The sequence below is a fragment of the Colletes gigas genome, unplaced genomic scaffold (assembly GCF_013123115.1).
Source record: "Colletes gigas isolate AHSC1104 unplaced genomic scaffold, ASM1312311v1 Colletes_gigas_Sc00030, whole genome shotgun sequence".
NCBI lineage: Eukaryota > Metazoa > Arthropoda > Insecta > Hymenoptera > Colletidae > Colletes > Colletes gigas.
In genome coordinates, this window is record NW_025106659.1 from 368401 (window position 1) to 383320 (window position 14920).

The window sequence follows — 14920 nt, forward strand, 5'->3', positions numbered from 1 at the left end:
GCGGGCGGTCCAGGATCGAGTAAGAACGAAGAGGAAGGAACGAGGATGACGGGAAAAAGAGGGAGGCTCGAGTAATGCGTGCGCGATGCGGATCGAGAGAGACGGAGATGATATACCGTGTGGAAAGAGGGAATAAGAGAGAGAGAAAGAGAAAGGGATCTTTTACGGATCGACTACCAGAACGATGAAATCGGTGACGGAGAAAGGGGCGGACGTAGGCGGTCATTTGTTGCTGTTTATTAATTCGAGGCGAGGCGAGATACGTCCAGTTTGTGCGGTTCGGTTGCTCGTTTCGCCCACGCATAAATTTCTCTCTATGTGTTTCTCTCTCCCTGCAATAACGCACACGTAGCCCACAATGGCGCGCGTCGGACCGATGATAATGCAGGACATCGTAAATAAAATATGCCCGATAGTAGGTGAGCCGGGGACCCGTCGAAATTCCGGAACGTAGCTTTTCGAAACGGGGATCGGTGATTCCTGGATCAACGACGAGCAGCCGGAGGACCCGAAAAGCATCGTAAAGGCGGTAATAAAAGCGTTGCTACTAACATGTCGCTCGTGCGGCTTTTTATTGGACACGGCATTACCTTACTTTAACCAGCCTGACCGAGGACATTGTTTTGAAAGGAGGACTCCACGGTCTTTTTTCCTCCTCGAGCACGAGTGACCGGCGTGACGCGAAGTTTTATGGATTTTCGAGACTGATTCCGGAGGGTTGCACACACGGCGATCCCTCGACGCTCTCTTAGATCGTCGCGACGAAATCTATCCCACCGTGAAACCATCTACGATCGTAATTAATTATCGCAATACTGGTTGAAATTATTTTTTCGCTTCTGAAAACGAATTACACGATACGATCGTCGATATATAGAAATTATCCGAAAATAATTGTTGTATACCGTTGCTGCAACCTTGGCGCGTTCTTCGATTCGACGGTGCGTTTAAGGTCCTCGTGAGTTAGGACAAAAATATCCCGAAGACCGCAGCACTGGTAAAACCGCAATTGATAATGGGATAAATCAGGCTTAAAAAATGTAGATAATGGTTATGGGACTTTGAAGTTACGCTGGGTTTGTACGGGGTTAATGTGTTTATTAACCCTAGAACACTATAGCGGAGTACTGCATTCCCCACTTATTTTTATCACCAATATATTTGGAATTCCCATAAACTGTGTTCGTGACATGACTCTCAATAGACTGTAAAGTAGAAAACTGTACGTGTTATTCGGTGTACGGTTGATTATAATTTCATGCTAATAAAGTATTTTTTCACTTATTATCGTAACGTACGATAATTGAACATTGTGCACTGTAAAGGACTAAACATATAACTGGTCGATGACTTCAAACCGTGCTCGTACAGCTAGAAATTATTTGGATTAATTTTCTTTAATAACGAGCATTATAAAATTTTGTATTTTGCACGAATTATAGAAGCATTTCTTCGCATCGCGAAGAGATTAATTCTTAAGCATGAGGTAATATTTCTAACCGATGAAATTGTTTACGTGGGAAATGTACAATTACTCTTTGCAACGTTCGACTTGCCGCTCATTTGAAAAAGAATACCATCGCAAGTAGATACCAAGATCCGAGTAGTAATAGAAAGGAGAATGGTTATGTAGGGAGATTGCAAAACGCATTTCATCGGTAGTGAAACAATAGAACAATATTATTTCAATACTATTTTTCGTAATTTACGTTGCAACGATTTCGCTTTTCACACGACTCGGTTAATTTATGTAGAATGATTTTACTATTTTTAACACTCGGACACATATTTTTGCAAAGTTCAAACATTCTATTTTTAGAAACGATATTACTACGAATTAATTCGTGTCATGAAAATATATTTCTATGTGAACTATGTTGATATAATTTTGTTATTTTTACGCATAACTCGGGATTCGATAAATCGTTCGCTTTGATCCTTTCTTTTATAGTCTTGAACGACTGTCTTCTGAAAATAAAAGTAATATTTATAGCAAAATGAGTAACACGCTAAAAAAAATAGTTTCTGCGAACAGATTTCTGCATCCAATATCGAGTATGACGTACTTAACATTGAAGAACCGAATTTTTTGATATTTTAAACATACGAGAAACCCTGCCAAGATCAAAGTCCAAATGACAGAGCTATAGTAATAGAGAAATTATATTCTTTCTTTAAATAAAAGCAAATCGTACAGCTCTCTGACTGAATGTATTAATTAAAATAAACATTCAACGGTGATCGTGTGATAATTGACAGATTTTATAATTCTAATATTACGCCACAAATAACAATGACGTAAGCATTTACACAATTCTTAACACAATGTTAATTAATTATTCATGAAGCGTCGAACGAGCCTCGAACGTCAACGTCACCTTTTAAATAGAATTAATTCTACGGAATACTAAATTTTTTAATCGGAAATACTAAGGTACATGTATCTTATAACAATTTCTAAGATATTCAACGTCTGAAACAGCGTTAAAATTCGATCTATTGTTCGATCGCATCTGGCGTACCGAATAACGGTACCTTTATCTCGCGGATCGTTCTCCGAGGCAGTATCTAATCATTTCGAGAAGCAAATTTTGTTAATAAAAAAACATAAACGTGGAAATATGATGTGCAATGGATAACGATTTGTCCGATATTGCAACGGATACGTAACCGTTGCCTCTTCCGGCCAACGAAATAATTTCTCTTCGATTCGTTGGGCTTTTATCGCGCGCGATCGAAGACCGTCGTATTAATTTCGGTAGCACCTGTATTGATTATAAACTCGTTCCTTATTTTTTTCATTCTCTCTCACCGCGCTCGGAGGCAACATTAAAAATAACTACCTATAGGCTGTCGTGCAACGAACCACCCACGTCTCGGTCTCACGTTACGATCGCGTATCTCTTTTAGTACGGCTTGCCGGGATCCGGTGAGAACATTGTGCAAAATTTTTCGAATTTCGAACGACGCCCGTTATTGACGAAAATAAACGTTTCCCCCCCCTTGTTAACCAAGAACCTGGCGCGTGAATCGCATTTATTATGCGAAAAATAGAGTGTCGTCTCTGTTTCGTCTAACGAGCTGACCACAATGGGTTCCGAAAAAGAACGGACCAGATTCCAACTTTACCGTTCGAAACTACGAATATTTATTTAACGTACCATATCGTACCATAACGTACCGGATCCATAAACCATAATAAACATAATTTCGGAAACGTTAACGCAACAGCGCGAACCGTCCGAAACTGGCGAAGGGGTTAAATTACCGAACATTTTTAAACACGTGTACCAATTATTCGATAAAAAGGAGAAAAACGGAGAACCGGTTTTGGTACGGGCAAGCGTCGAAAAGTAACCGTTCGAAAGGCGAAAAATAATCTAAGCCCTTCGAAAACAATGCGCGTGAAACGTGAAACGTGTGGCTTATTAACGTTGTTAATAATAGTTAATCGCGACGAGGAGCCCGGTGGACGTAGAACGGCGACGATTATCGATCGAACGGAAAGTATTTCGATCGCGGCCCGAAACGGATAACAAGATCGAAGCCACGAGGCTGCCTCCATGCCCACGGAGAGACATCGATGGTTATTATGAGCAACACCATGGGGACCCGTAATATAGCCCATGCTTTGCTGTAGGTCCACAGCTTCTCTCCGCACGCACACCAACCGCCGACACTCTCCTAACGGCTGTAAAAAATGATTCTCGCGGCGAAAGACATGTAAATTTATGAAGGCTCCGGGGTCCGGCTGTCCCCCCGTCTCCCCCCCAGCAACCTCCGTGCCCCCAACACGGATGCATTGTTGCGCTAACAATTAATTAATGTCGCTTTAATTGCACCTTCGCGGCAGTCCTCCTCGTCGTTCACCTTTTCCCCCTCCTCCTTTTCCACGTCGTCGTCGTGTCCTTTGTCTTTGTGTATTTTCGACCGCACGAAATTATGCTGATCGGAGCGTCCGTCTTCCCTCGTATTGTTGACGGTTTTCATTTTTTCGAACGACGAGCGCAACCTGTCTCGGTAAATATTTGATGGATCACGAACGGGCCTTTTCGTCGTTGGTCATTGTTTCGTGACGCGCATTGTTCGGACGACGTGGGAGACTCGCCCATTGTCGTCTTAATTGATAATTGTTTCTTTATTCATGACTCGAATAAATTATATCCGCGTGTCAGTTATTTCTCGGTTTGTAATAATATTCAGTAATAGTTGTGCAAATATCGAGGTCGACGAAAAGTTTGAACGCTTTTCAAGCGCGAGTACAATAAATCGCCCGTAAATTACCGTTCGGTCGACCCGAGGATTTCCGCGTGTAATTTTTCTATCGCGTGCTTTTATCGCGCTGGAATCTCGAGGATGATTGGCGACGTCTTTGAGCCACGGAGCGTCATAATCCACTTGGTGAATTCACACCTGCGCGATACGAGCATTAGCTTTAGCCGTGGCTGGCTTCGTTATGTTTCATAGTGTGCTCACTGTCGTGCGTTTCTGTTTCAGGACATAAGGGAGCGGAAGGAGCGTAGATGAGTTCTGCTGTCTGCGTCCTCGGTAAGTCGTGAACAGCGAATATAAAGAGCGTATAAAATGTCTCGCGTCGAGTCCAGGGGGACCTTATTATACGCGTATATTATTCCAACCTATGCCCAGTCCGAACTTCTATTTAACTAACGAGCCAATGCCGTTAGAATCGTTGGAAGTTAACGTTAGGTTCTTAGGAAAATAATCATGGTTGCGTGTCTCGTGTTGCGAGTGTTCCTAAGGCCTCGCGTTTGTTCTTGCCCCGTTGATTGAAATTACGAGCTGATTTCTGCTGATAACTGATCGAAAGCTCGAACGGCTTCATGTTCGATACGATTCGACAGAAATTTGCAAGTAACGCAACCCTTTTGAATTTTGATTTCCCTTGATTTCCAAAAAATTCAGTGTGTTTTAAGTATGGTTAGAAATTGCAGTGTGCCTGTGTTTACTGACGGAAATATTATTAATTTATTTTCGAATGAATTCTAGATTCAGAATTTTTGTAGCAGAGAATTTAACGTTTGTTTATAGAGGAAGAGTAGAATTTGCAATGAACTGCATGCATATTTTCTGTCGCGTTAGCATCGCGTGGAAAATACTCGTTAAAGTATACGTATGTATATGTATAGTCAGTACCGTATATTTTAATTAACGGATTTACAACCGTAATTTTCATAAACATCCGACGGATCGAAGAACTGTGATCGCAGGGATCGCGGCCTGGATTTTTATTGCAGCTTTTTTCTGCCAGTTAAATTAATAACCGAGAACTATCGTATTCGCGTTGTAAAGTATACGATCTTTTATACACTTTCCGATATGCCTGTAATATTTAGTTTATCGACGCAATTATGTTTACGTGTATTGTTTGCTCGTTTCGTGATTTTTCGAAATTACGATCGGCAATAAATGTTATTACCATACTGTGTATAAGGTACAAGGCCACGTAGGATCTCATTTTGGTTGTCGTCGTCGAGGACGACATATTTGCCTGAAATTTTGATTTTGTGTATTTTTAACAATGTTAAAAAATTGCTATTTTTGGTATTGATTGTGAAAGAAAGGTTAGTAAGTAGTATGCAGCTGTATATCCTGAATAATGAGAAAACAATAGTTACTTTATGACGCGTGATGGGAAAATTCTGATAAACACACCTGAAGTTTCATATGCCGCAACTAGTGCAATTCATCTAATTATCGCATTTCTTTCTCGTCTTCCTCGTACTGCGGCTGATTTCCGAAGCAATTATTCGGTGAATGATTCAGAAAGGTATAGCAAAACGGAGAAATCATAATACAGTTGCTATAGGGGTGAAACAGCTACTACCCCTGTCGAGGATGCGTTCACTCAGTAATAGGAATTGATTGCTACAGACAGGTAGCCTCTTAAAAAGTAAAATTGTTATTGCAACACATTTCTATACTTTCTCGATCGTATTCTCTCGATCATCCTCTGTTTTAACGTCCTGACTAAATATCTCTGCTACCTTGTTTACAAAATCCTTGCCTCGAATTTCCCATTTCATTTGTAACGCTTCTGCTCAAATCTTTCTATACATCTATGCTTATTTCATTGCGTTCTCCCTTTGCAACAACCCCAACAGCATCCCCCGTAAGCATTTTATTCAGTATTTACCTGTGAAAATAATTTTTCACCAAACTTTGGTACGATGAACCCCTCAGGCAAACATACGTTTAAAAAATAGTCGTTTTCAAACATTGTCTTCCGTTCGATCGGATCGATTCCTCGTGGCGAGTCGAGAGCCCGCCGGAGAAACAGAGAAACGTACGCAGGGAATGGGACAAAGGCCGAGGGCGTAGGGCGAGCGAGAAGGAAAGACTCGAAGGATGAAGGAGACAAGTCCCCGGTTGCCGGACTACCTCTTCTTCCTCATAAATACGGATTTAGTCGCGCGGTTTACGACCGAAAACGTGTCGAGCTTCGCGAGCCGGGCCGCGCCTAAATTATTAAAGTCGTAAACGATCGAAATCGTCGTTAAGCGCCGCGCGAAGAAACCCATTGGGCCTGCCTCCGCGTCTCCTCGACAAGGATCATTTTTCTCGTGGTTTCATTGTTGGGCCGCGGTTAAGCGGGCCCCCGATGCACACCTCGCCCATACCACCCTGTGCTCGACAATGAACGGGCTTACCCGTCGTACGCGCGTTTTCTGCGATCGATTCTCCGCCGAAGTGGACGCAGATCGGCCTGGATGGGTTATTGGTACCGGTAATCTCGAACCGAGGTGCGTAATACTGCTCGATGAGTTGTTAACGCCGCGTTATGCGAATGAAATATCCCCCAACAGGCTCCACAGAGATTTATCCTCTTACTCCCATCCCTACGATACCTTTTTAGTCTGGTTGGACCTCGTATACCGGAGTCGGGGTCCATTTTTACCCGAATCGGAGTTTCGCGTTATCGTATTTGCATATTCTTTGTTCGTTAATCTAACAAGCCCACTTACCATTAAGACTTTTTAACGAAATAGATAGTAAATACATATTTCTTTTTCCATTCCTATATAGTCACTTTAAAACAATAATATCGTTGTGTTTCCTTAGAGGGTAAATTCAAATTCTTTGTCTCTTCAGGGGGGACAGCCGAGTGCAAAGGGTTAATATTATCATTGTTAATTTTTTTTTTTATTTCCATTCGTACTTAATTAAATTCCTTTTTGTAATAGATCCGTTTAATTGCCTCTGAATATTAAACCATTGACACTCGATCCAAAGCTTCGTAATTCTATGAAAATGCATTCATCGCGCACAAATGAATTATTGCTCATAGTTTCTATTTATTGCCTATTACTCGAACAGGATTTTTCCCATTTTCGACGAAAGATCGATCACGCCGATCGAAATCGCTGGAAAGTGAACGATTGCGATATTCTTAACCAAATACGTTGTACGTAATTTATGCCACGTGTTCGCTCGAAACGCTTTAATTGCGCCGCGATTATCTGTCATTATGCAGTGATTAACGTTGGTTTTGTTTGTTAAAAAGCCAATTTACGTAATCGACGTGGGCTCGAACGGATCGTTAAAAGATGGAAACTAACGATAGCGAAAAAGAAACGCGCGAAGTTCACATGGGCAAGCATTTATAATTGTTACGCTAATGGAGGAGTGACATACGGTATGAGGAAGTAACCTATGATATTTCATTAAGAAGAATGCAACTATTGTGCCCTTTCTCATGCTTCGTGTCTCGCCTGCTTCGAACGTCCACAACTTCGACTTATTTTCTTTATATATACTTTAATAACTCGACGATGTAGATTTTTTAACGACTCACTTTAACTTATGTTCCATCTTAAAAGAATATTTTAAAGTGTATTTGGAATATTTAGTATATTTTTGTTCTTCGGTCCTGAAATCACGATAACTTAAGTTTACAAAAGAATCGTTCCCGGTGAGCCAAAAGAAAGGGGAACAAATTGTATGCCCGATGGGTAAACGAGAAAATTAAGCGTTAAAGGTTAGAAATGTTTGTAGTCACGGGCTCAGAATTTGACGAGTCACATTGATTATACGCGAAGGCTAATTTGATCGCCTTTATTTCGAACGGTTGTACGAATGACTCGTAAGCACCTAATCACAGCAGCTGTTCGTATTAGCAATGTAAAAGTTTCCGTCTAAACCGAATGAAAGCGACTGTTTGTATTTCTTATTCGATCTAATCGCTAGGAACGAGAATTCTTATTAGAGAAACTATTTAAAAATTCGACTGTATTTATTCTTTAATGGAATTTTTAAATCCCAAATAAAAGCAATTAAAGCGTACTAATAAATTTAATAAAAAAATTTTTTCAACTTTTTCGTACCTATCATTATTGGATTTTATGAATTAATACGAGCATGGTTCCGCGCGAGCAGCGTTTAAAATTTGCATTCTCGTATCTGTAGCGATAATTTTTACGTCCCCTCGGCTCGCCGCAAGATTATTTTCCTTGGAAATTTTATATTAAAACCCGAAATTGGTCAGAAGCGATTACGGTATGAAAAAGTTAAAGGAACATGCGTGCGTCGATATCTCGATGGCGAAAATGGATTCGTGATAACGCGAAAGTCGAGTAAGAAGGAGAGGAATGTACGAAGGGGGGCACGGGTTTCGTGGCAGCTCCGGACCACTATGTATATCATATCTTAATCGTTATTAACGCAGAATTATCATACAAATTATACGCATTCGAGTCGCCGCTGAAAACGAAAACTGAATATTTTTTTTTACATTAAACGGTGTTATCGGGCAAATTAGTTGTGGTTTAATGTTTTACGCGCTCGACATCCCTGTCATGGCTGTCAAAGGAATTTGTCACGCTCGTATAAACAGGTTACGCAAACACTCGGTCCCACGAATTTTACGATCGTGTCGATAATTTGTCGAGCTGCTGCATTCCGTTTCGTTTTAGAATCCAATCTAATTCGTAGTCGTCTTTCGAGTAACTCCGAAATTGAATTTTTGAAAGAATTTTATCGATTGTAAATTGTTCCCTTCTTTTATTAATTCTGCTCATTATACTATGGTCGTTTATACGTGTTCGACATTTCGTGCATACAAAAAATGTATCACACGAAGAATCACTGAAAATATTTTTGTTCTTTAAAAAAGATGGAGTTTTGTTGTATATTACAAGACCTTGACATTTGCAAGCAAACGAATACTTACTGAAAAAAAAGAAAAGGTCCCCGATGCTGTTGGATACAGATTTCTACTTCCAGCGCACGCGTATCGATAGAAATTTGGGTTTAATTGAAAAGATGAAAAGAAACGTGCAAGCTGTGCATGCTCCATCAAATGGGCTGAATTAATCCGGGAAAGTAGGCCACGGAATCCATTTAGCGTGATTGAAACGAGAGAGAAAGACTTTGTTTCCCTTTTACCGATAATGAACAATCTTGCGAAGAAGATTGTTACCATCTACAAAGAAAAAAATAAGCTCGTTTAAGGAAAACGATGGCTCTACGATTAGTGGCCGGATAACATTCCTCGTACATCGGGTATAGTCGTGATCGGAATGCGGGATCTGTTAGGGTTTGTCTCCCGAAAGCTCCCAGTAATCTAACGTTGGGCATTGTGTATCGTCCAAGTACTCAGGTGAAAATAAAAGCTGAGAAATTTCGAAACTTGATGCGATGAAAGTAACGCTGTTGGATTTTTTTGAAATCTAAGGTTTATGCCAACAAGACCGCGACCACCCACGCCTTAAAGGAGGAAATTGAGCGCTGTATCAACAAAATCCAGCCATATTTATGCAAAACGGTCACGGAAAATTTCGACAAAAGCCACGAAGGCCATTTACCCGATACAAATTTACAATTTTTAAAAAAGATTACTTCTTGCGTGAATTTTGGGACGCCTTTTAGTTACGATTCGGTGAAAAATTTCTTGATAAAATCATTCGTAATCTGGTAGTATCGTGTCGCGTAAAATCGGGTATTTTCCAGCTGAGAACTCGGTTATTGTACTGATAAACAAAAGTGACGCGTACAGCGTGAGAATGATATTCCGTGCGTATAAAGCGTCCCGACAATCGATGCCAATCATTGTGCGAGGACGGTTGTTAGAATTTAACAAAAAGCGCCGATGGCGGCTAATTAATCATTCATCGGTCGTATCAGTCCCGGTGAGAATCAGAAGTTTATGGATTTTCCCGGCCTCCAGCTGGTCGGCGAGGTCTCCGACACGTCTGAGATTAAAACTATTTCTGGGAATGCTGGCGTGGCGCGGACAGCTAGATGCATGTCGAGCCTCCGCGTCACGTATAGAGGATAGGTGGCACGCACTAGGTGGCTGACTACAAAGAAGCGAAATCGATTTGCAATTTAAATCTATCGGCGTACGTGCCCACGGATCATCCGATTACTATACGGCGCTGCGCCGATCATTTCACCGAACCTAGATAGCTTCGATAACAGCGTGCATCGACCAGGGGATCCGAGATCGAGAGTCGTTCGACCGCGGTTTAAAAGATCCTCTGGGCTCGTACCGACCGCCAAGGTTTCTGACCCGAGCGTTTTCATACACGCAGGATCCCGAGCCTCGATCCTCGCCGCTAAATCTTCTTAAGATTCTTCCCCAGTCGCTACGCGATCGCGAACGAACAGCTTCTGGGTGGGAAAAAACTGTACTCGTATTTTTCATAATTTTGATACGTGCAACGCAAGCTTTTCTCCAGCCGTGGAAAAACAGCCCTGAAAGGAGAGCCCGTGTAAAGGATCCCTCTAATTTCCCCTTACACGCACTTAGTCTTGGAAAACAGACACGTTGATCCTCGAATTAAGAGACTCCAGGGGCTAGATTCGGGAAAGTTTGGCTCAGGAACGTCGATGCGAAGTCTCTTCGCCTTTTTCTCGCCCTGTCGTCCTTTTTTCGACGAATCAAGGTGGCTCCCTAATTGCTTTTTGTTGCACCAATTCATCGTTACACCCTTTTAAGGCTTTTCATCTTTACCGAACGAATCGAATCGCTCGATAAATGTTCGCCGTCACGTTAGAATTGTTTGATCAATGATTGAGCGATTTCTTTTAATTCCTGTAGTATTGTATACGAGAGCACTGTAAATATTCCTTTCCAATCCTCTTTCGAAGGATGATGTTTCTTTGTAAATTAGTACCCTGAAATTAGTTATTTTGGGAACTATAAATAAATTAAATTATATTAGACACTTTTGACTTCGTGCTACTTTCATCTATCCAGAAATTTCGTGCTCACGGATGCATTTCGGGCAATGAAAAGAAGGACGATCTCTTTAAGAGTTCCAGCTTTCGAGTGCAGCATCCCCTATGCATTCCCGACCCTCTTTCTCGTCATTTTTGTCCACTATTGTTCTCTTTGTCACTATTACTTCTCCCTGTCTAGGAAAATATGTCATACCCTTCGATGATATTTCCCTATCGATTGATCTTCTTTCGCTGTTCTCCTTCGACCCGCCTTTCTCCAGTCTCTGTTTCTTTCATTCGAGCCTCGCTTTATATTTCATTCGATCTTGGCATCACCGTTGGAACCGAATCCCTCGTTTTCGTATCTATAGTGATGCGTGTCCGTATCGCGTACGTGTTCAGAAATTTTTAATGTTATTCACGGATAAGTGAAAGGTGAATTAAGACGGTGTAGAAGTTTTTAAAGAAATTTATGATCACGTTTCTTCTCTTCTTTGTAGCTTTTGAAATTCTCAATTTCAGCAGCGAACTCTTTTTCTATGTTATTAACATTCTGACGTTGACTGTCACGTGCACGTGACTTCGCCAAGTCAGCCGTCATCGACCGCCGGTCACGTGTACGTGATTTTACTCGTTTCGTTCGCAATGTCATCATTCATTCAACTTATCGAGTTTGTTCAGGTTCAAGTCTTGCGTCGCGCGTTCATTACGGTATCTCTATATTTATAGTTTCTTAGAATAATATTCCCCCGTGTTCTCGTGCGCTTCGCTTTGGTCTTGAAACGTCAATCAAACAAGAAAGCTGTCACGGAGCCGTCACATTTCGCATCGATCGATGCATCTTCAAAAACGGTTGTTACTTCGTCGATTTAAATTCGCGCGAATCGATTCCCATAAATTCGTAATTCAGAAATTCTTCGTAATCGAGGTGAAACGAACACGTGCGATAATAATGAGATAATAACGCCACGCGTTACATTATTTACATACACGGTTGCGAATAGTCAAGTTGAACGCGTGTCGAGAAGAGATTATTCAAATATGCGTTCTGCTAAATACGAAAGGGTTAACCATTTACGCCATGACACTTTTGTTCCTTAAGTAGAATGTTTATTATAATAAATTCACTATCTTATTACTGTGAAAATATATCAATGAATTTTCACTGAATTTTATTTTATACTTGCTACATAATTTCTCTTCGTATGACTAATAGCTTGAACTCAGCGGTCAGAAAACTTAAAATACGTCTGGACCGTTAACACTAGATTTACGAGCATTGATTGCACGTATATTTATTGATACCTTTCATATTGACGATTACCTTACAATACGATTTTTTTTTTAATTAGAATATGTATTCGTGACATTGCATCAATCAAATTCAACATAAGTTGTTAAAAAATAATATTTACGCGTTCTGCAATTTTAAATATGGAATCAAACATCCGTCAAATTGACGGCTTCCGTAAATCTAGTGTTAAGGGTTAAGGAAAGAATAATTTCCTAGCAATATAGGGTGTTTGGCCACCTCTGGGAGATTCTAGAGGACAAAATGAGACGAAAATCAAGAATACCAATTTGTTGATCGAAGCTTCGTTAAAAAGATATTAATGTTTAAAGTACCGCCTGTACGACGATGAAAGTAACCGTTTTTGGTCGAAAGTCCTGGAAATGAAAGCGGAAGGGTTTGATAGATCGTGTCTTTGGTCGAAAATCGCGGAGAAGAAGATCGTTGTATCTTCCATCGCATCGTGCGTCTGTGGAGCAGAGAGGCCGAGGTCACGAGGAGCACGAGAACGATTACAAAAGAGGTTGGCAGGTGATGGGGCCCAGATTCGTCCCCGTGTATCGGCAAGAATATCGAGTGTCGACCTTCCGGTGGGCCCTGCGAACCGTTCGAACCGTTTTCGATCGGTTCGATCGGCCCGGGCCCCCATCGTGCCTCTTTCTCATAATGTTTCTCACGTCGGCACAGACAAAAGCCCGCAAATTCCACCGTGAAAAATCCGCGCTCATATTGGGCCACGGCGTGTCTCGTGACAAAGAATGCGAGCGAGTGGAAATACGTGCGAGAAGGCTGGCAACTACGCCGTGAAATCAGTTAGGAAATCACAGGGTCCCGGTGGAAACGTTCTCTCTTCCTCCGTCGAGGTTCTCCTTCTCGCCTCCCCTCGCGCTCTCTCCCGCCACGGGGTCGATTATTAATTTGTAACGAACCGGCGCCGACTGTTATTATCCTATGGTTACGCGATCACGTGATTACACGCACACGCAACGAACCGACCGCCGTCGCTGCGTGATCTCCAAGGTACCCAACGCCCGGTTTCTACCAATGTTGACCCATTTACGAACTAAATAAACAGATCCTTTTAGTTTTTAACAATAACCGAAATCGAGGTTAATTACTAGGTTATTTTTAGTTGTATATAGACCCATCGACCGCTACGGACCTGAGTCAGCGACTCGATGACCACTGTTCATCGCGTGAAAAAGTTTATTTATTCGTGGGATATACGGATAACAATATAAATGGAAAAATCACACGTGATTACATCCTTGACAAAAGAGACCAAACTGCAACTTCTGTGGAAACACACCACTAAGAAGAAACCATGTTCTGTATGAATGCAGAGAATTCCAGCAATGACCCTAACATCCAAGGACCATATAAGGGACACTTTGAAATTCGTGAGCGACTCGAATCTATGGTACAAAATTGAACGATACAAATGTGGGAAGTAGCTCCTTTTCGCTAATGACCCAGATGTCGATGCGACGTAAAAGAAAACAAGTAACACAGTGAGAGAGAACATGTCAGTGAGAGAAGATATATAATCAGTATATCGACAAAGTTACGAATCAACGTGTTGCGGAGATAAAGTAGCGTTTGAAAGAAGACAAAGTAATCGACAAGTTTATAAAACGTGTCAACGGAATCGAAGCGGTTGAAAAGCGGTTCGATGCGGATTTATGAAAAGGATAGGGTGAAAGAAATAAAAATTTAATAGTTATCTATTATTCTAATAAAGCGTTGCCCGTTTCTAGCTGTTACAGCACTCTGCTGCTCGACGAGAGAAATTTCGATCTGATTTGACACGGGGAATTAATTCCGAAAAAGGTATTCAGATTTTTGTAGACACCGTGTATAGAACGCGAGGCTACAAACGGGCTAAGCGGTGGATCGAAAGAAATCGTGTACCTCGCGAGACCTCTCGTTGTAGTCATTGCGTCCGTTGAAAACTGACATTACGTGTCTCGGTGAGCAGACATTATTATCATTCTTCTCACGCCCATGGGTACCATGAAAGGCGTGATCTATTGCCTATCGACTTTCGCGTGCTTTAACAGGATAACGACTCTGTCAGGTCGAAAAGTATTATTCATTTTTCGTGGAACACAACAATAAGAGCAACGTTACATATCGCGTTTCTGAATTGCATTTATTTTAAATATCTTTTGCCAAAAGTTTCGACCCCCTATGTAGATCATCCTGCGCAATTTTGCCCGTGCAATTAGCCATTAAAAACGACCCATCTGCATTTTAGAGTCGTAACCCGAAAATTGCAACGTCGAAGAATTACGAGGAAGCATAATCGAGAAATTGCCGAATAAGTAGCACTAACGGATTCGATCGGTGTGCAAACATGGCCCGGCTCGAGCTGCAGGACTATCGATTGGCCCTTCCCGGAAGACAGGGGCTGCCGTGTAATCCGACTGGCGTCTTCAGATGGAATTA

At 41.5% G+C, this 14920-nt stretch overlaps 1 protein-coding gene across 1 annotated transcript in view; it reads left to right on the plus strand.

Moving 5' to 3' along the window:
• The window catches only part of LOC122401920 (zinc finger homeobox protein 3), a 201144-nt gene that overhangs the window by 28580 nt on the left and 157644 nt on the right, over window positions 1-14920 (plus strand). Inside the window, exon 2 of the mRNA XM_043404341.1 lies at window positions 4498-4548. The gene's annotated coding sequence lies outside the window, so the exon portion shown is untranslated. The remainder of the gene's footprint in view (window positions 1-4497; window positions 4549-14920) is intronic.